Raw genomic sequence first — 23730 nt, forward strand, 5'->3', positions numbered from 1 at the left:
AAGCTAACCATCTGTTCACCTATGTATTGGTCATTTCAATTTTCTCATCTGTGAATTACTTTTTCACTTATCATAGACCCACTTCCCTGTTAAGATTATTCTTTTCCTCATTAATTTTTTAGGAGTTCTTTGGATAATTTCAATTGAATATGTCTATAAGTCAGCTGTTTCCACAATAATTCTACATGCAAAACTATCCTAAAATTCAGTGGCATAAAACAACATTATGTCTTGTACATTTTCAGGTTGGCTGGGAGTTGGCCAGGATGGGCCTCGCTGGCTTACGCCAAGCAGTACTCCAGATCTACTTCACGTGTTTCTCATCCTCCTTGGACAAGGAGGCTACTGGAATCCTGTTTTTCCCATGGCAACAACAAAAATTTTAGAACAGTTGGAAACACAATGCATCTTAAAATATAAGCTTCAAACGAGGACTCTGCCTCTCCTGCCCACATTTCAATGGGCAAAGCAAATCACACAATCAAGTCTAATACTAACCAAGTTCAAGTACAGGAAAATATACTCTGTCTCTAGCGGGAAACCACAATGTCACATGGCAAAGGACGTGGATACATGGGAAGGAAAAGGGTAACAACAATGCCATCCATTTTAAAGGCCGATTTGTAAATATTAATATATCCCCTCAGTTGGTATCTTCCATTTATCTTCTTTTACGTGATTTTTTCACAAACAAAGTTTTTATGTTAATATAATTAAGTATTTTACTTTATTGTCTTTTACTTTATTGCTTATATTTGGGGGGTCCTACTTAAGAAATTATTTCCTACCCTAAGATCATAATAAACATGCTCCTATATTTCCTGCTAGAAGAATGCAATTAAGAGGATCAACAATCAATATATTATTTTAGCTTAGTGTGTGCATAAACACAAGATTATACGATATAAACTAAGGCACCAGAGTAAAACAAGTAATTAAAGTTAAAAATAATTACCAAGGATGATTAACTATTATAGGTAAAATTTTTAGCTTGGTCTTTTAAAAATATTAATGGATACAGGCTGACAAAGATGAAAAATATGCAAGAATGATAAGGAATCACAAAACTTTATATTTTTTCATTCAGTTCAGTTCAGTTTAGTTCAGTCGCTAAGTCGTGTCCGACTCTTTGCAACCCCATGAATCCCAGTACACCAGGCCTCCCTGTCCATCACCAACTCCCGAAGTTCACTCAAACTCATTAACATATGTTTATTGATCTAAGCTATATCTTTAAAACTGCTAAGCACAAGACCACAGTAAAATATATATAGCCTTCTCAGGTCATGACATCTTAGAAAAGGAAAAAAGAAACTTTTATAGAACTTAGCTATTTATAAAACAATATATGTTATGATGCCAAATATATAATATACATGTATCTATGTGCTAACAGTAGCAACTACCTCTGTAGTTTGGGGCAAAAAAGAGGTCTTATCTATTAATTTTCAAATTAAAAATACTTCCCAACTGCCACACTGGCAGGGAGTCCAGTATCTCTCTTGTTCCTTAAACTGTTCAAGAACTCTGGGAGCCTTTCGATCCACATACCTCAGAAAGAGAAAACCAGAAAATTGTATTCGATACAAGAGGGCCCTGTTGAGGGCTGCTGGTGTTCTGCTCCTGGCACACAGTTTACTGATGAAAACAGATCCCCTGCAGTTCCGTGTGACCTTTCTGCCTGCTGTGCTCTTGCCTTTGCTGCTGCAAATACAGTGGTTGCAGTGATTCTTAAAGAGAGAAGCAGCCTGTCCCTTAGAGGTATAGCACGGCAGCCACGCCTAGAACTTCTCGGTTCACCAAGTGGCTGGATCAGGAGGGCCTTCTGCTTCCAGTCACACAAGTGCCCAAACAGCACCTCGCATTGGGCAATGCAGACCACAACAAGAGTCCTAACCTAAGATCTTTGGTGTTCTTTCTTACTCAGTCCTTTTTTAATCATGACCAGTTCAATGCACAAAATACTTTCTAATAGTAACTACAGGGAAGGAGTCCAGGTCTTGGCTCTGTTCCTCTTTAACGGCTCCCAGACTCTTTACAAACTTCCTCCAGTCCTCTCAGTGCTGACAGCCCTGCAGGTGAAGGAAGACTGGGAAGGGCAACCTTTACAAAACCAGAAAAGACCCTGTTAAACCAGTACCTGAGGCACAAAAGACCTCATTAACTGTTTCAAACATTGGGGGAAATTTTCTCTGACCTTATAATTGCCAGATAAAATATAGAATGCCCAGCCAAGTTTGAATTTCAGATAAACAATGAATAATTTTCTGCCATATGTCCTATGCGGTGTTTGAAATGTACTGAAAAGATTATTGGTTGTTTTCCTAAAAGTCAAATCTGTGTGTCTTATATTTTTATTTGCTGAATCTGGCCACTCTACCTTATCTACTTCATGAATGGAACAAATTAGGAGGGAGGAAACCTAGAACTCCCCTGTGCCTAAATTTAAAGCAGCCACAGGGCCAGACCCTCAAATCCATGTATCTTGACTTCCTATCAGAGACTTGAGACTGAGAGAGCCAAACAAAAAGCCAGCTTTCACTCTGTTACTGCTCAGGAGCTGCTTTTTAGATAACCAGAGATGTTTCCTGGCCACCTTCCAGCAATATATTTCTAACTACACTCAGCTGGAAGATTTTTAGTTCCCAAATATGCAACACAGGATAAATGAGGACAAGGGAAGAATGATATATTGTGCCCTGGGATATTATAGCCCCAACAGTAGGAGTAGACATACCAAAAAAAAAAAAAACCCACTGGCAGAGGCTATGCTAGAGATTAGGTTTTATGCACCTCTGTTAGAAAAGGGAATCTAAATTGCTCCAAATTATCTAAGATAAAATTCACCTCCAGTAGAGGACCAAACAATAGGAATAGGAGAATAGTTACCCCAGATGAATACGTAGCTCCTGTAGCCCAGGAATTTAACAAGATACTTGCCCTGCACTTTAAGATTTGAGAGAGAAATAATGTAGCTCCAAAAAAAAAAAATAATGTAGCTCCAAAACTGATAGTGACAGAGCTCAAAAGGGATATAGATATGTATATATCTCACGATAGACACCAGGACTGAATAAATCTCCTGTCTTTAACAAAACAAGTAAACAGGAAAAAAAAATCCAAACTTAGAAGACTGTATAACAATAAAGGAAGGAGACAGGGGAAATTATCCTCAAGACAAAAGAGAATTTATAATACATCAACTCTTGTTCTCTCAGTGAAATACTGAAAGTTAAAAATTCTGGGTAAGAAGTGATGGAAATTCTAAGTAAAATGAAAAGAAAGTTGACTGAAGTGAAATGTCAGGATAAAAAAAGAGACCTGGTTAAAAACTAAAGTAAAAGAATTCAGTAAACCCAAAGAGACAATAAAGTAATTAAAATTTGCACTGAGGAATCACTCCTCTCCTTTATCATCTGCCTTTCTATCAGCAACTTCATCATTTAGAGAGCAAAAGAGACTAAGACTGGAAGGGCTACCCTGGGCTTAATCCTTACCAACAAAGAGGAATGCATTAGTGAAGCGAAAGTGACAGGAACCTTGGGGAAAATTGAATACATCACCTTAGAGTTCATTACGGCCAAGGAAGAAAATAAAAAGCAAAGTACCTTAGATTGCTTAGCAATTTATAGAAAACATAAGGATTTCCCAGAGCCAGAGATTCTAAAATGAAAGACAGGTCAAAAAATAAAACTCACCACTGCAACCGCAAGTGAGGAAAAAAATGGGAGAGACTGGACATAAAAATAACTCAATGTGCTATCTAAGGAGTTTTCTAAAGACTCAGATTTTTAAAGGACATACAAAAGAAGGAAAAGGTGATATTGGCCTATTAGAAGAATGGACTACTACAATGAGCAAAGACTTGTGAAAAACACACAAAACAACATAAAAACTCTTAGGTTGAATTTGAGGGTGGAAGGACAAGAAAAGTACAACCTAGCTCCTCTACTCCCAGGTAGATTCCATGTTAACAAGTCACAGAGAGGAAGCTTGCTTTCATATTATATACCAAGGAACAAGACCTTCCTTGGTGGTCGAGTGGTTAAGAATCTGCCTGCCAGTTCAGGGATGCCAGTTTGATCCCTGGTCTGGGAAGATTCCACTAATGCTGTGGGGCAACTAAGCCCATGCTCCACAACTATTGAAGCCCCACGCCACAGCTAGAGAGCAGCCCCAGTTCACCGTGACCAGAGAAAGCCCTTGCAGAGCAATCAAGACCCAGCATAGCCAAAAATTCATTACTTTTTTTAAAAAAGGAAAGACTGTGCCAACAATCTTAAGAAATTGAAAAACCAGACAGAAAAGACAGTGGGACAATGTTTAAATAAATGTCCATTTCCAGGTGTATTTTATTATAGCAGGCCTTCTCATTCTCAGCACTATTAACATTTTAGGCTGGATAATTTGTTGTGGAGTCGGGGGTTGGGCGGGGGAAGGCTGTCTTGAGTTGCTGATATTTAGCAGCATATTTGGCCTCTATCCACTAGATGCCAGTATCATCAGCCTCCTAGTTGTAGTAATCACAAATAGCTCTGCTGCTGCTGCTAAGTCGCTTCAGTCATGTCTGACTCTGTGCGCAGCCCACCAGGCTCCCCATCCCTGGGATTCTCTAGACATTATCAAATGTCTCCTGGGAAGCAAAAGTATTCTGGGGTGAGAACCACTATACTGCAGAACACTGAAAAATATAATAAAAAATATATTATCACAAAATTATGGTTAGCATATTTAAGTAAAGGCAGATTCTGAAAATCTAATGTTAATCCACAGAAAATTTTAATATAGTATCAAAATATTATTAATTGGAAAGGAGAGCAATGATCTCATTTTGGTATAGTTGTATTAAGAGCCACTCAAACTAAACTAATAAAATTTTTCTCCTCCTTTTTTTCAATATCATAACTAAAGAAGGTACACTGGTTTCACTAAAACAACTTTTATATCTTTTTAAAAATCTTCTTTGACAAGCTAAAGAAATGTTGGCTGTCCATATACTGTTGGTTGAAGTATATACTGGTTAAACATCTTCTGAGGAGGCACTCTGGCGACATCCATAAAATTTTATATGCACAAATTCTTAGACTAAACAAATAGTTTAGGAACCTGAACATGTGTAAAAGATGCAAGGCAAGGACTGCAGTGTGTAGTATTTTTGTGATAATAAAAAGCTAGAAACAACCTAAATGTGCATCAAGAGAGACTAGTTACGTAAATTGTCATATATTTTCTCATTAGTATGATTTGAACTGTAACCAGAGAAAAAAGCTTAGGAAATATACAGAATCCAATTGGATTTCATTTGCCTACAATTAGGGGAGATATTAAAAATATTTAACAACCAGCATGGATTAGGCCCCAACAAATCAGAGTCTAGCCTGGAGCTGGGTCTTGGAAAGCCCCCTGTATGTGAGAGTTTATCCTTTAGTTGCTGGGTCTAAGGAAAATCTAGAGGGTCCCAGGCAGAGGCCAAGTGAAAGAAGGCTACTAGAGACAGAGAGAAGGAATACAAAAGCATTTCATATTTTAACAATTTGTATGCCCTTACAAAAAAAAAAAAGGAAGAAAAAGCAAAAGAGTTCCATAAACTGTGGAAAATTCTGAAAGAGATGGGAATACCAGACCACCTGACCTGCCTCTTGAGAAATCTGTATGCAGGTCAGGAAGCAACAGAACTGGACATGGAACAACAGACTGGTTCCAAATGAGGAAAGGAGTACGTCAAGGCTGTATATTACCCTGCTTATTTAATTTATATGCAAAGAAACGCTGGGCTGGATGGATGAAGCACAAGCTAGAATCAAGATTGCTTGGAGAAATATCAATAACCTCAGATATGCAGATGACACCACCCTTATGGCAGAAAGTGAAGAAGAACTAAAGAGCCTCTTGATGAAAGTGAAAGAGGAGAATGAAAAAGTTGGCTTAAAGCTCAACATTCAGAAAACGAAGATCATGGCATCCTATCCCATCACTTCATGGCAAATAGATGGGGAAACAGTAGAAACATTGGCTGACTTTATTTTGGGGGGCTCCAAAATCACTGCAGATGGTGACTGCAGCCATGAAATTAAAAGGCACTTACTCCTTGGAAGGAAAGTTATGACCAACCTAGATAGCATATTAAAAAGCAGAGACATTACTTTGCCAACAAAGGTCTGTCTAGTCAAGGCTATGGTTTTTCCAGTGGTCATGTATGGATGTAAGAGTTGGACTATAAAGAAAGCTGAGCGCCAAAGAATTGATGCTTTTGAACTGTGATGTTGGAAAAGACTCTTGAGAGTCCCTTGGACTGCAAAGAGGTCCAACCAGTTCATCCTAAAGGAAATCAGTCCTGAGTGTTCATTGGAAGGACTGATGTTGAAGCTGAAACTCCAATACTTTGGCCACCTGATGCAAAGAGCTGACTCATTTGAAAAGACCCTGATGCTGGGAAAGATTGAGGGCAGGAGGAGAAGGGGACGACAGAGGATGAGATGGTTGGATAGCATCACTGACTTGATGGACATGAGATTGGGTAAACTCCGGGAGTTGGTGATGGACAGGGAGGCCTGGCGTGCTGTGGTCCATGGGGTCACAAAGAGTCAGACACAACTGAGCGACTGAACTAAACTGACTGATGTCTTTACTAGAGAATATCAGTCCTCACCAATAGATAGAAACAACATTAAAATAATCAAGAATAGCATAGAAAAATAAATTAAATTCAACCAAGTGGTAGCTATGATGAAAAGTAAATTTGTACATATTGATATGGAACAATTCTTTTTTAATTTTCACCAGAAACTGATAGCAGTTTCCTTGTGAAAAGAGAATCAGAGAACTGAGGACCTAAGGTCAAGGCCAAAGGAAGATATACTTTCACTGAAAGCCCTCTGTGGCAAATGCTGTTTGCTAACACCATTTCTAGGCCTGGCCCAGCTTTCCTCCTCTACTGGAGAGACTGGAAAGTTAAGAAACCTGCTCTTCTCAGACTCCCTTGAAGTACTGGGACCCAGATTTCACCATCAAAGACAGTTTGGATGAGATTTTTAAAGGTTACAGACGTCAGATCCTTCTAGGATAGTTGTAGAAGGACTCCACTGCCCCGTGCAAGAGCAAGGAATAATGGAATCTAGTACACCCATAGGACCATTCCTCAGGTACAGTTGGACCATTCTTCCTACAGTTGCATTTTCTTTGGCTGTTCAATGGCTCTCCCAGAAAATCTATGAGTTGTCTAGTATCATTTATGAAAAATTCAGCTAGAGCTATCCAGACCAGACTCTTGGTTGCAATCAAGAATTCTAGCTAAAGCACCCTTTACTAAAATAAAAATAAACATGCAAATATAAATTTTTCAGTTTAAAAAGTTAAGTTTTATAAAAATGCTTTAAAAAGAAAGTACATGTGGGCTGGGGACTTCCCTTGGGTCCAGTGGCTAAGACTCCATGTTCCCAATGAAGGGGTATGGGTTCAATCTCTTGTCAGGGAATTAGATCCCACACACCACAACTAAGAGTTCACATGCAACAATTAAATATCCCGCATGACGCAATGAAGATCAAGGATCCCTCGTGCCGCAGCTAAGACCTGAGGCAGGCAAATAAATCAATAAATGTTTTTAACATATACATATGTGGGCTGGATGATGGTACAGTTCAGGGAGGATATACCTAGTTGAAGAAGCACACTCAGAGATCTGGGTCCCCAAGTCCCATTTGTGTATCAGCTGTGCCTCAACCGCCAGAGGCAATCTTAGAAATACAAACGTGGACTCAAATCCTTCTTACAAATAAATAGCCGGTGTTAAAAATGTGATGGAAGGAAAGATGCCAGGCTATGAATAATACCAAAGATAACAACCAAAATGTATAAAATACTTGTGTAAAGACAACTCTACTGAAGGACAAACAAGAAGTGAGTAAACAAAAAGATGATGTATTGGTGTGTCTGTGTTAGTTGCTCAGTCGTGTCCTACTCTTTACAACCCCATGGACTGCAGCCCACCTGGATTCTCTGTCCATGGAATTCTCAGGTAAGAATACTGAAGTGGGTAGCCATTCCCTTCTTCAGTGGACCTTCCCAACCCAGAGATCAAACCTGAGTCTCCTGCACTGCAGGCAGATTCTTTACCATCTGAGCCACGAGGGAAGCCCTGATGTATAAGGAGATTAAACATTAAAAGGGCATTATTTTCTCCCTGAATTAAAATATTCAAAGGCTATTATAATAATTTTCTAAAATGTTACACTAAAATTCATCTGGAAATAAATAGTATGTGATTAGATATCAGAAAACCCTGAAGGAGGAGAAAAGAATACAGAGAAAGATTAATCCTTCCAGATAATAAAACATGTTCAGCTCAGTTCAGTTCAGTTCAGTCGCTCAGTCGTGTCCGACTCTTTGCAATCCCATGAATTGCAGCATGCCAGGCCTCCCTGTCCATCACCAACTCCCGGAGTTCATTCAAACTCACGTCCATCAAGTCAGTGATGCCATCCAGCCATCTCATCCTCTGTCGGCCCCTTCTCCTCCTGTCCCCAATCCCTCCCAGCATCAGAGTCTTTTCCAATGAGTCAACTCTTTGAATGAGGTGGCCAAAGTACTGGAGTTTCAGCTTTAGCATCATTCCTTCCAAAGAAATCCCAGGGCTGACCTCCTTCAGAATGGACTGGTTGGATCTCCTTGCAGTCCAAGGGACTCTCAAGAGTCTTCTCCAACACCACAGTTCAAAAGCATCTTAAAGTAAGGATTGCATCAGCAAGGTAGCAGGATACAAGCTTAATATACTAAACTCAGTTGCATTTTTTTACACTAATAATGGAAAAATAATCCTTTTAATATCACATCAAAAAAATAAAATACCTAGGAATAAACTTAAAGGAGGTAAAAGACCCATAAGCTGAAAACTGTAAAACGCTGATAAGGGAAATTTAAGAAAATTCAACGACATGGAAAGATATTCCATGCACCTGGATTGGAAGAATTAATATTGCTAAATTGGTCATACTGCCCAAAACAATCTACACATTTAATGTAATTCCTATCAAACTAACAATGACATTTTTCACGGAGCTAGAACAAATAATCCTACAATATAGGGCTTCCCTAGTGGCTCAGTAGTAAAGAATCCACTTGCCAATGCAAGAGACATAGGTTCAATCCCTGATCCAGGAAGATCCTACAGGCCATGGAACAATTAAGCCAGGGTGCCACAATAGAACCTACTATGCCTGTGTTCTAGAGCCCAGGAGCTGCAACTACTGAGCCCATGTGCCACAAATACTGGAGCCTGTGTGCCCTAGAGCCCATGCTCTGCAACAAGAGAAGCCACTGCAATGAGAAGTCTATATACCACAACTAGAGAAAGCCCATGCCCAGCAATAAAGACCCAGCATAGCCATAAATAAAATGATTTTTAAAAATCAAAATTATTCCCCCCCCACAAAGTTCTACAATATATATAGAATCACAAAAGACCCAGAATTGCCAAAGCAATCCTGAGGGAAAAGAACAAAGCCGGAGGTATAACCAGACTTCAGACTATACTACAAAGCTACAGTAATCAAAACAGTGTGGTACTGGCACAAAAACAGACTTGCAGATCAATGAACTAGAATAGGGAGCCTAGAAATAAACCCATGCACCTACAGTCAATTACTATACTACAGAGGAGGCAAGAATATACAATGGGAAAAAAAAGTGTTGGGTGTAAGGAAAGCTGGACAGCTATATATAAATCAATGAAATTAGAAAACTCACACCACATACAAAAACAAACTCAAAATGGTTTAAAGACCTAAATATAGGAAATGACACCATAAAACTCCTAAACAAGAACATAGGGAAAAACATTCTCAGACATAAATTATAGTAATATTTTCTTAGATTCACCTCCCAAAGCAAACAGAAATAAAAGCAAAAACAAACAAATGGGGCCTAATCAAACTTCAAAGTTTTTGCACAGCAAAGAAAATCATCAGTAAAACAAAAAGACAATGTATGAAATGGGAGGAAATACTTGCAAACAATGTGGCCAACAAGGAGTTAATATCCAAAATACACAAAGAGCTCATACAACTCAAAATTGAGGGAAAAAAAAAAGTAAATGCCTCAATCAACAAATGGGCAGAAGACCTAAGTTGATGCTTTTCCAAAAACACAGACAGCCAACAGGCACATGGAAAGATGCTTAACATTGTTAATTACTAAAGAAATATAAATCAAAAACACAATGATGTGTCACCTCACACCAGTCAGAATGGCCACCATTGAAAAATCTACAAATAAATGCTGGTGTGGAAAAAAGAGAACCTTCCCACACTGTTGGTGGGAATGTTAAATATCAGTGCAGCCACTATGGAAAACAGTAGAGAAGTTCCTCAAAAAAATGGAACTAGAGCTATTATATGATCCAATGATCACACTTCTGGATATATATCAAGAAAAAATTGAAAACTCTAATTTGAAAACACACAAGCACCCCAATGTTCATGGCAGCATTATAATAACCAAGACATGGAAATAATCCAAGTGGCCACCAACAAACGCTTGCCACATCTAGAGAAAGTTCACATGCAGCAATGAAGACCCAGTGCAACCAAAAATAAATTAATTAATTTTAAAAATAATAATAATACAAATGAATTCATATATAAAGACAGAAACAAACTCATAGACATAGAACACAAACATAGTTACCAAAAGGAACAGGGAGGGAGAGAGGATCAAACGAGTATGTGATTAACAGATACAAACTCCAATAAATAAAATAAAAAGCAACAAGGATTTACTATTTAGCACAGTAAATTATTTTCAATATCTTATAATAATCTATAATGGAATATAAACTGAAAAAGAACTGAATCATTTTGCTACATGCCTGAAACCAACACAATATTTTAAGTCCTCCTGAATGAAAAAAAAATTTTTTAGAATAAATAAAGAAGAAAAGAAAAGGTGGGGAAAGTAGAGATTACAGAAAAATTAGATAAAAACATTACCACAAAAACTTATGGTTACCAAGGGGAAAGGGAAAGTGGGATAAATCAAGAGCTTGGGATTAACATATACAAACTACTATATATAAAACAGAAAACCAACAAGAACCTACTGTATAGAATACGGAACTCTACTCAGTATTCTGTGATAACCTATATGACAAAAGAATCTGAAAAAGAATGAATATATATATATATATATATATATACACGCACACATGACTGAGCAACTTCCCTTTCACTTTTCACTTTCATGCATTGGAGAAGGAAATGGCAACCCACTGCAATGTTCTTGCCTGGAGAATCCCAGGGACGGGGGAGCCTGGTGGGCTGCCCTCTCTGGAGTCACACAGAGTCGGACACGACTGAAGCAACTTAGCAGCAGCAGCAGCATACATAATATATTAAAAAAACTATATTAAAAAACTTTGCTGTACACCTGAAACTAACACAACATTGTAAATCAACTATACTCAATGTAAAATAAATTTTTTTTTAAAGAATATTGCCACAACAGGAGAAAGAGTGAAACACAGACTCTAATATAAATTTATCTTATGATAAAGATTTTAAATTAGCAGGAAAGAGTGACTCTTACATAAATCATATTAGATCAACTAAATAAACATTTAGAAGAAAAATTAAAATTCAGCTGATTCCAAGACTCATTTCTTTGCTCAAAATCAATTCCAGATATAGCAAAAGTTATAAATTCTGAAAGACAGTATGAGCGAATTTATATATAATACAGTTATGTATAGTAATTGAAGTAGAAAATCCTTTCTAACCAAACACAAAATTCAGAAGCCATAAAGGAAAAGGTTTTAAAAACTGAACACAAAAATATTTTATTTTATGTATGATTTTAAAATAAAAGTAAAATAAACAAAAAATTGGAGGAAAATACTTGCAACACATTAAGCAAACAAAAAAATTATAATTTTCTTAATTTACTATGGGGCAATTAAAAAAAAAATAAGTACTGGATCTTCTTGCCAGAGCAATCACACACACAAAAAAAAATAAAACGCGTCAGATTTGGAAACGAAGAAGTAAAACTGTCACTATTTGAAAATGACATAATTTTATATATAGAAAATATTAAAGACTCTACTGAAAAGCTGAAAAAATTCATTCTAATCAATGAATTTCATAAAGTTGCAGGATACAAAATTAACATACAAAAATCAGTAGCATTCCTATACACTAACAATGAATTATCTGAAAAAGAATAAAAGAAAACAATTCCATTTAAAATAGCATGAAAAACAGTAAAATACTTGGGAATAAACTTAAGCAAGAAGGTGAAAGATCTTTACTCTGAAAACATTGATGAAAAAATTTAAGAAGACAAAAATAGATGGAAAAGTATCCATTGTTCATGGATTACAAGAATTATTATTGTTGAAACGTCAGTCTCTAGACTGACCAAAAACCACCTATAGATTCAACGCAATTTCTATCAGGATTTCAATGACATTTTTTCAGAAGTAGAAAGAACTTCTGAAGTTTATATAGGACCACAGAAGACCCAGAATAGCCAAAGTCATCCTGAGAAAAAACAACAAAGTGAGAGGCATCTTACTTCCTGATTTCAAGTTTACCATACAGCTATAGCAATCAAAACAGTATGATACTGGCACAAAAATGACAAATAGACCAGTGGAACAGAATAGAGAGCCCAGAAGTAAACCTAAGTATAAAGTCAACTAATATTTGACAACGGAGCCAAGAATACTCAATGGATAAGAGTCTCTTCAATAAATGGTGTTAGAAAAATTGGATATTCACGTGTAAAAGAATAAAACTAGACCCCTACCTTACACCACTCACAAAAATTAACCTAAAGTAGATTAAAGACTTAAATGTAAGGACTAACACCATAAAACTTCTAGAAGAAACCATATGCAGTAAGCATGGCATACTTTTGACACAGGTCTCAGTAGTATTTTTGTTTGTTGGTTTCCTCAGGCAATGGAAACAAAAGCCAAAATAAACAATTGGGAATACATCAAACTAAAAAGCTTCTGCACAGCAAAATAAACAATCAACAAAGTGAAAAGAAAACCTACAGAATAGGGAAAAATACCTGCAAATCATATATTCAGTAAGGGATTAATATCCAAAATAAAGAAAGAACTTATTCAATTCAATAGCAAAAAAAAAAAAAACCAACAACTAAGGGTGGGTAAAAGATTGGAAATACACATTTTTCTAAAGACTATAAACAAATGGTCCACAGGTACATTGAAAGATGCTCAACATCAATCCCTAACGTCATTAGGGAAATGCAAATCAAAATTGCAATGAGATGTCACCTCATACCATAGAATGGCCATAATCAAAAAGACAACAGATAACATGCAAGGATGTGGAGAAAAGGGAACCCTTGTGTACTATCTCGGTGAGATTGTAAACTGGTGCAGCCACTGTGGAAAACAGTATGGCGGTTCCTCAAAAATTATCAATAGAACTACTATACAATCCAGCAATTCTACTTCTGGGAATATATTCAAAAGAAACAAAGCACTAACTCAAAAAGATATCTGCACCCCCATATTCATAGCAGTATTATTTATAATAGCTTGGACACGGAAACAACTTTAGTGTCCACTGATTGATGCATAAAGAAGTTGTGGTAATATACACTGTATAAAGAAATATTATTCTGCCATTAAAAAATGAGGAAATCCTGCCATTTATACCAACATGAATGGAACTTGAGGGCATTATGGTTGGTAAAATAAGACAGACAGAGGAAAGAAAAATATTGTATAATCTCATTTGTATGCGGAATCTTTTAAAAAAAGTCATACAAAAAGAGATCATATTTGTGCTTACCAGAGATGGGGCATTGTGGTTGGGGGAAGGAGAACTGGAGGAAAGTAACAAATTTTGGTGAAAAAGGAACAAATTTCCAGTTTTAAAATAAATAAGCCCTTGGGATGTAATGTACAACATGATTATAGTTAACACTGCTGTATGACATTCATGAAAGTTATCAAGAGAGTAAACCCTAAGAGTTTACTAAACTAAAAAAACTTTAGTTTCTTTTTTTCCTTTTCTTTTTATTGTGTCTATATGAAACGATGTATGCAAACTAAACTTATCACAGTAATCATTTTACAATACAGGTGATCCTTGAACAGCACAGGAATTAGGAACACTGACCCTCCTAACGGTCAAAACTCCACATATAGTTTAGAGTTACTATTCACATCCACAGTTCTTCCATATCTTCAGTTCTACATCTGAAGATTCAACCAACCACAGATAATGTAATATAATATTATTTACTATTGAAAAAAAATTTGCTTATAAGTGGATCTGTGTCATTCAATTCATGTTGTTCAAGGGTCAACTATACATGTAAAACAAACCATTATGCTGGACTTTTTAAACATACAGTGATGTATAACAATTATATCTCAATAAAACTGGAAAAGAAAAGAAGAGCAAAAAATATGGAAAGGCAATTTGTATAAAAAAGAAATACAATGGGCTAATATTTAGAAATTGCTCAACCATACTTACTATTAATCAAATACAAATCAAAAGAACAAGATATAATTTTTACCTATCACTAAAAGATCATTATCAACAGTGGTGAGAGTTAGGGACATAAGCTTTCAACATATGCTGTTTGTGGGGGTAAAAATTGATATGAACTTCTTGAAGAAAAATATGATAACAGCTCTCAAATTTTAAATTATGAATACTCTATACTCTTTAACCTTCAGTTGATATTTCCAATTAAAGGTAATACTTATTAAATTGTAAAATGAACATTCCTTTTGACTCAGCAATTCTATGTAATGAATTTATCCTAAAGATATATTCATAAAATTACATCAAGATATGTTGAACAGGGATATTCATTATGGCATCAGATCAGATCAGATCAGATCAGTCGCTCAGTCGTGTCTGACTCTTTGCAGCCCCATGAATCACAGCACGCCAGGCCTCCCTGTCCATCACCAACTCCCAGAGTTCACCCAGACTCACGTCCATCGAGTTGGTGATGCCATCCAGCCATCTCATCCTCTGTCATCCCCTTCTCCTCCTGCCCCCAATCCCTCCCAGGATCAGAGTCTTTTTCAATGAGTCAACTCTTCGCATGAGGTAGCCAAAATACTGGAGTTTCAGCTTGAGCATCATTCCTTCCAAAGAAATCCCAGGGCTGATCTCCTTCAGAATGGACTGGTTGGATCTCCTTGCAGTCCAAGGGACTCTCAAGAGTCTTCTCCAACACCACAATTCAAAAGCATCAATTCTTCGGCGCCTTCTTCACAGTCCAACTCTCACATCCATACATGACCACTGGAAAAACCATAGCCTTGACTAGACAAACCTTTGTTGGCAAAGTAATGTCTCTGCTTTTGAATATGCTATCTAGGTTGGTCATAACTTTCCTTCCAAGGAGTAAGCGTCTTTTAATTTCATGGCTGCAGTCACCATCTGCACTGATTTTGGAGCCCAAAAAATAAAGTCTGACACTGTTTCCACTGTTTCCCCATCTATTTCCCATGAAGTCATGGGACCGGATGCCATGATCTTTGTTTTCTGAATGTTGAGCTTTAAGCCAACTTTTTCACTCTCCACTTTCACCTTCATCAAGAGGCTTTTTAGTTCCTCTTCACTTTCTGCCAGAAGGGTGGTGTCATCTGCATATCTGAGGTGATTGATATTTCTCCCAGCAATCTTGATTCCAGCTTGTGTTTCTTCCAGTCCAGCGTTTCTCATGATGTACTCTGCATATAAGTTAAATAAACATGGTGACAATATACAGCCTTGATGTACTCCTTTTCCTATTTGGAACCAGTCTGTTGTTCCATGTCCAGTTCTAACTGTTGCTTCCTGACCTGCATATAAATTTCTCAAGAGGCAGATCAGGTGGTCTGGTATTCCCATCTCTTTCAGGATTTTCCACAGTTTATTGTGATCCACACAGTCAAAGGCTTTGGCATAGTCAATAAAGCAGAAATAGATGTTTTTCTGGAACTCTCTTGCTTTTTCAATGATCCAGCGGATGTTGGCAATTTGATCTCTGGTTCCTCTGCCTTTTCTAAAACCAGCTTGAACATCAGGAAGTTCACAGTTCACATATTGCTGAAGCCTAGCTTGGAGAATTTTAAGCATTATGGAGAATTTAAGCATTTAAGAATTTAAGCATATTGGAGAATTTAAGCATTATATAAAAGAAATAAGCATTTAATCATTATGGCATAGCAATGTAAAAAAATATATATGAAAAACAATAAACATATTCATCAATATAGAATGAGCTAAATATATTATGCTACATCCATATGAAACTGTACAACTCAGATGGAACTTGAACCACGTGCCAGGACTCTAACCCAACCTAAATCCAAATAAGGACTTGAACCCACAGTCTTTAACTAAAACTATATATCTGGTCTCAGTATATAAGGAAGTTCAGGTTTGGGACTCCCCTGATGGGCCAGTGGTTAAGGATCCTCCTTCTAGTGAAATAAAGATTAGTCTGTGCACCCAACAAGAAGCCCTGATGAGGCAACAAAGACTCAGTGCAGCCAAAAGTTTGTTAAATAAAATAAATTTAAAAATGAAGCTCATATTCTTTACGTCTCATTGCAGAAAGAATTCAGTAAGAGACAAAATGATAAGTAAGAAGTGAATTTATTTAGAGATGCATGTTCCATAGACAGAATGCAGTCCATCTCAAAAGGCAAGAATGGCTTTGGGAGAAATAACTCCACAGACAGAGTGTGGGCCATCTCAGAAGCCGAGAGGCCCCAAAATATGGGGTAGTTAGCTTTTATGGGTTGGGTAATCTCATAGGCTAATGAGTCAGTGAATTATTTCAACTATAATATTCAGGGAAAGAGTGGGGATTTCCAGGAACTGGGCCACCATTCACTTTTTTACTTTTATGGTGAGCCTCAGAACTGTCATAGTGTTTGTGGGTGTGTCATTTAGCATGCTAATGTATGACAATGAGCATATAATGAAGTTCAAGGTCCACTGGAAACCAAATCTTCCACTATCTTGGACTAGTTGGTTTTTAACCAATTCATGTCGTGTCCCATGGCTATGTCATTCTTTTAAAGGTTGTGACTTGCCCCCTTCTCTCCTGTTTCACATATAGTAGTAAAACACTACGAAGAAATTGAAAAAAAATGAGGTAGGTCTACATGAATTGCTATGCATATATCTCAACCAAATGTAACTATCCTAATTTAGGGAAAGCAGGGGGGACACAAGATGCAGATAACTACGTATAGCATAAAGCCTTTATTTCTTGACCTAAATCAGGGTTCTGTAAGTTAGCAAGAGCAGAATACATGGATATTGCATAGGCAACCAAAAATGCATATCATTGATTATTTGATTCTTAAAACTAGGATTCCTTTGTTAACCTATATTGGAAAGGGAACTGCTGATTCTAACAGAAAAGCTAATTAATCCTGCAAATTTCCATGGAAACGTAATCTATGAGCTCCAGCCCTGGACTAAGAAAGACCCTGGTACTTCTGGAGAACCACAGAGAGGTAGGTTTTATTTCTCACTCTCCCTTCATCTTCATCCCTATCCATAAAAACACAAACACTAGAAAGGAAACACCACAAGGGCAGGGCTTTAATTTGGTTCACTAGTATCTATCCCCAGCACTAAGAGTATTATCTGGTTCACAAGTCATCTAGAAAGAGCAAATAATTCCAAGGCCAATGTTGGAATAGAGCCAAAGTAGCCCTTTGAGGAATCCTGCTTCTCCGTTATTCTGTTTTCTCAATGAGCTAACCCAAGGCCTCTTTGCATTGATACTACCTCCAGAAGATTCATCAGCTGAGACCTGGTAATTCATTCATTATCTAGTTAATCATACTAGATATTATTCATTCTAGTTATTCATTTATAATCTCGTTATTCATGTATTATCTAGTACAACTCCAACCCAATTCTCTATTCCATATGCATATAAACAAAGAAGATAAATGCTTGTATAGGCTCCTTTCATGAACCAGTTTCATGACTGAGAACTGCTGATCACGTTTTGAATGGTGCTAATATAAAATATGGGCTAAAGTCTTCAAGTTCCAATACTTAAAGGTTTTTGTACTAAACATTGCCTTCTCCATCAAATGTTTTTCACCATTAATGGAGGGACCTGAAGCAGCACAAGCATGCCAGTTAGGATAATGAAAAGCAGGAAAAAGAAGCAAGGGAGTTGGGGCGGGGGGGGGGTGGGGTCCCAAATAAATTTGACCTAACTTACTATTTGCACATAGGAATTTAGTCACTTCTCAGACCCTGGAAGTTAGTGATTAAATTGGTAGCAGATTACTGGCTGTGTACCAGACAGCAATAATATAGTTAAAAATAGTAATTAAGCATGTGAAAATCAGGTGCAACAGCTAACAGTCATGTTCATTTTCAAAAATTCTATAGTCTCAATTATCTGTCACTTTCCATTAGGTTTGCAATTTGGCAAAACTCTGGACTTCCACCCAAAGTTCCACAATATCATGTCACTTAAAATCCAGTATCGAAACAAGATTTAGAAAATCATTCTTTTTGAGTCTCTAGAGTAACATTCCCATGAGCCAATGATCCATAAATAAACACTATTTTTAAGTCTTCATTACGAAGCACATAGTTTCTCTTCAGGCAAGATTGGGCTGCCAACTTCTCTACTTAAGTCTTAATCCCTCCTATATCAAAGAAAAAATAGAAACATGCTAGCAGAAGTTCAGAGTGAACAAAGAATGGAACTCCCATCCCTCCATAGCTATGATTTTTCTCTAAATACCACTGAAAAAATAAAATTCTACAATTAAAACAAGGTGATGCAGGCAAAATATATTCTTTAAATATTCACAACCCTATACCTTACCTCCCACCAAATACTGATACCTCTACTCTCTCCATTTTGACTTCTCTGTACCAGCCACTACCTCTGAAAATCAAATCGTTTTATTTATTAGCAATTTCTTGGCTTTTTACTTCAATATATTCTATTTATATAACCATAATTCCCAAATTCAACACCAATAACAGAATTAAAATTTCATATCTTCCCTAATTCCCACCCTACTCATGCCATTCTCCATTCTCATGTTTCCATAAGCAGAAAATCTGAAAACTGAAACTCTGTTTTAACATGCACCTTCTATACTTTTTCTTTACACTTTGCTGCCTAGATTTCCTCCAAATAATTCTAATTTCCACAGACTTCTATTATAAAATATTTGTTCTTCCTAATTCTATTTCTTTGTCACAGATCATAAAATTCATATAAATATGAACAACATATAGATAATCCTCTACAAAAGTTATTTATAAATTCTGTTGTTTTAAAGTCCAAAATAATGTAAGTAGTCAATAATACTGTCTATTGGTTTCGGGCAGAGATGAAGAATTTTCAACATGTAGCTTTGTTGATACCTGTGAAAGTCCATAAGGAGAAATTTTGTAACTAGAGAAGATCCTTCCAAATACTAAATATATTGCTATCTCTGTGCCTAATAACTATGTTTTGCATCTCACAGACACTCAATAAATATTTCATTTGGTAGATAAAGAATTATACAAAACCTTAAAAGAAAACCAGTAAAAGCCATCTTCTTAAAAAATCACAATCTTTGTCTTCAACTCTAATTTTCCCTAATCTGACAAGTCTACACTTAAAAACAGAGCTTAGGGAAATTACCTTTAAAATAAATAAATACACAAACACACACACCATAGCACCTAGATGTTCAACAATGATTAATAAAATTATATCTATTCACTTGGAAGAATGTTAGCAATCTAAAATAACATCTATGTAGACTAGGTAATATTATATGGAAAATGTTTTGGTAAAGGTTAAATGAAAAGCAAGGTTCCAAATTTTATCCACAGTATTACTGCAATTCATTTTAAAGTTGTGCAGAGAAAAAAGACTAAAAGAAAATGTATCAATGAGATTACAGATAATTTTGTCTGTGCTTTTAAAATCCCTACAATGAACTCATATCACTTTTATAATGAAAATAAAAATAAATTTTACTATAACAATCCAAAATATTTCACTCAGTTAAGAAGAGAGACACAGACTGTGTATAGGACACAACAAATGGAAATAGTTGTATATAGGCTGTTGGCCAGAGAAGGCAATGGCACCCCACTCCAGTACTCTTGCCTGGATCCCATGGATGGAGGAGCCTGGTAGGCTGCAGTCCATGGGGTCGCTAAGAGTCAGACACGACTGAGCGACTTCACTTTCACTTTTCACTTTTCATGCATTGGAGAAGAAAATGGCAACCCACTCCAGTGTTCTTGCCTGGAGAATCCCAGGGATAGGGGAGCCTGTTGGGCTGCCGTCTATGGGGTCGCACAGAGTCGGACACGACTGAAGTGACTTAGCAGCAGCAGCATGCTGTTGGTATTTTGGGCTTCTCCATTTAACAAATTGTCCTATGCCACTACTAAGGTAATTTTTTTATGGTGGATAACAAAATTTTAATAGTTCATCCAAATATGCCATTTGAATTTGACTACTGATAATCTCTATCTCCAAACCACAATTGTTCTCAGTATGTTGACATTTTAGTCTGTCTAAAAAAACCTAGCCATAAACCCAGGACCAAGGCTAATTTGAAATCCTGTTTTTCCCACGTGTGTGTTTTAAGCAAATCATTGGATCTCTTACATCATCAGATATGTTGCAACTGTCTTAGTGGTGCGTATCCATGACTCAAAACATGTACAGTTAATGAACTTCCTGATGCCTAACCTAAATTTCTTCTTGTTTCCGTTTGTACTTCTCTCCAGTTCTGTTTTCAGTGCAACTGAGAGCAATTGCTTGCAGTCACCCAGCCACTGTCAGATAATGACCTTCTCTTTACATGACTGATGACTATTTCCCATATTCATCTCATCCAGTGTGATTTTCATTTGATTATAAATGGCAGTAAAGATAGCACTGAGAGATTCCTCAATTTCCTAATATAATTGACATTTATAAAACAAGTATATAAGGCAAATATTAAATTCAAAAAGTAAGGCTTTTGCCACTATCTCATTTTAAAAATCTCCCATTACTGTGAACAAGTTTTGGGTTGAAAGTAAAATCCCTTCAAATATTTTGCCCCAACCCCATGCCAAGGCACATGCATCCAGTCCATATCTTATCTTTTCCTGCACTGGATCCCAATCGGCTTTTTATAGCCAGAAACTCTCTGAATGCAAAGCACGACCTTGGCTACTAGCTTCCCCTGGCACTAGTTTGAAAGTTATTTATAACTTTAAACTTCGCATGAAAGCCTATATTTCTCAACATGACTAGTCAAAACATTCCCGCTTTATATAGTAATGTAATGTTCTTTAATTCAGAAAGAAACCCCACACTTTAAACCTACAATATGTAACTAAGGCAGAGCAATTTCAACGCAGAAACAAGAATGCACTGAAGTCCAGCTCCTCTTTTTACAACTTGACTCTTACCTTTCTGTTGCTTCCTATAGAGTAAATGTGTTTAAAATTCGGCTCTTGTAGGAAATTTTCCAAAAAGAGTTTGGGGGAGAAAAAAAATAAGACTCCTTGGTTAGTCACAGAGTTGCAGAGTACCAAACTGAGAGGCAGTGACAGTGGGGCAGTCACTTCAGCTGAGCGTCATTCACCCAGGATGAGAAAGAAGGGGGAGGTTACAAACCAGGGTGGGTGGTATCTAATCCTGAACTGCTAGTCACTGACCTCACTGACAACTTGTTACTGAAAATACTTTGTTGAAAAAGGCCAGACACATACTTTACCCAGAGATCTACAAACATAGCTGTCAGGAAGCTCTAAATACGTAGGATCTGCATTTCTCTAGTACCTTTCTAAAACAAGGACCTCTCACATCTAATTAAAGCTGAATGCTGCAATTATCGAGAGTGAAAAATGATAAAGCAGGGATAATAGGAAAGTCCAGGAAATTCACACATCAAAAACCAATTATGTAAAATTCAATGTCTTCAGTACCGTAGAATTCTATGTCACATCTGAGATAGTTTTTCCTCTGAAATCTTACCAAGCATCATGCTCTGTGCTTCTAGGGTTAGACCCATGTAATTATTAGTAAAGAATGTAAGTGAAGACTTACCTAAAGCTCCATAGGTGAAACCATTATTAAAATCACCAAAAAAAAAAAAAAAACCTCTTTTCCAACAAAATTTCTTTTTCCTACAGCTATTCTTTTATATATTTCCTCTTTCCCTTTTTAATCTCCTCACTATCAACATCTTAACATTCACCGGAACAATCTTCCATACGTCTGCTTTATGCTTTATCACTTCATCTATTCCTTGACACCCCACGTGAACTTGTACCATATTCTTTTAGGCATTAACACTTTTGTGACATTCTTCCAAAGTCATAAAAGTAGTGACTGTAGTAGTAGGTGGTCACTACCCCTAAAAGAGAACTATTCGTTTGAGTTTTGGCATTCCTGTTCTTAAAAGGCTGAATTCAAAAAAATTTTTTATTAAGGTTTCTTTTTTTTTTTTTTTTTTTACAATATTGTATTGGTTTTGCCATACATCAACATGAATCCGCCACGGGCATTTATTTATTAGCTCTATAGGCACTCTTAGAACAAATATTAGGGAGCTAAGAGGAAAAGGCAAGGTCTGCAAATTGTCAGAGAGAATCAATTATGAAAGAGGTCTCATTTATATGATTTCTAGGAAAATCTGTGAAATAACTATTTTTATGTAGCTTCCTTTAAAATGTGCATACACTTGACATTACATTTCTCTAACGATTCTTAGTTGCTAACATACTGTCTTCCCCAGATTTTTTTTTAAGCAGCTTTTTCCCCCTGGAGAATCTAGGAGCAGCCTCTTTTCACAGTGAAAACAAAGGGTAAGTTTTATGTCTCTCAATCCATCTTTTCTTGAATAAAGAAATCACTTTTCACTTGCAAAATAGAAGTTTTTGTTTTAGAGCTTTAATAATGAATGTTTTCTAAACACAGACTGTTGAATTGAGCCCAAGATTAGATACCCAAATTCTCTTATAAGCCAGCCTGCTCCTACTTTAAAGCCACAGATAAGTTACTTACCTGCTCTGTACCTCTCCTTTCCATCTGCAAAATAGAGATGAAAACCCCTATTCTTTCTATCTACTTTTCAGGGGATATGTGATTTTACATGGATCAAATCTGAAGTGCTTCAAATTACAATGAGCTCCTCAGAGAGGCAATACAGATGCAATTATATTACTTGGTATAATAAAAGCAATTAAATAGTATAAATAGTGAAATATAATTTTAAAGAGCTCTATAAAGTTGTGTGTTTTTTTATTCCCTCTTAAAAATGTCTGCAGCCTCCAAGATAGGTTTCAGCTGAAGTATTTCCCACTATAGCCACAAGAGGTCCTCCTCCTAGCAATTCAAATCACGTCAGATTTGATGAGCAGAGGCCCCACAGTCTATATTTATATCAGTTGGGTGACAGAAAATACAGATCACCTATGTCAGATTTCCATAGCAAACTATAGGGTAGCAAACAAAACCGGAAAAATCTGGCTTTCTCTGGGTGATCACTGAAGCATGCTGAACACTAAATAGTTCCTGTAAACTACACAGCCACTGCATTTTGTGCCCTGGCCCCCTTCCAGATTTTCACAGTAATTCCATCTTGTCACCTTGCCCAGTCTTGTTCAGTATTTATTATCCTTCCCTATTTACTTGTTTTCTTTCTTTATACTTTTAAAACTTCAAAATTTTGGCTCACATTAT

At 36.7% G+C, this 23730-nt stretch overlaps 1 protein-coding gene across 2 annotated transcripts in view; it reads right to left on the minus strand.

Annotated features, from left to right (window-relative positions):
• The window catches only part of CTNNA3 (catenin alpha 3), a 1910358-nt gene extending 1888724 nt beyond the window's left edge, over positions 1-21634 (minus strand). Inside the window, exon 1 of one of the 2 annotated variants that reach the window (XM_027530426.1) lies at positions 21453-21634. The gene's annotated coding sequence lies outside the window, so the exon portion shown is untranslated. Of the gene's footprint in view, positions 1-1551; positions 1711-21452 lie in introns of those variants that run through there. The other variant, XM_027530429.1, reaches the window with a different exon arrangement.
• Between the last annotated feature and the right edge of the window lie 2096 nt (positions 21635-23730).

The sequence above is a fragment of the Bos indicus x Bos taurus genome, chromosome 28, assembly GCF_003369695.1.
Source record: "Bos indicus x Bos taurus breed Angus x Brahman F1 hybrid chromosome 28, Bos_hybrid_MaternalHap_v2.0, whole genome shotgun sequence".
Taxonomy (NCBI): Eukaryota; Metazoa; Chordata; class Mammalia; order Artiodactyla; family Bovidae; genus Bos; species Bos indicus x Bos taurus.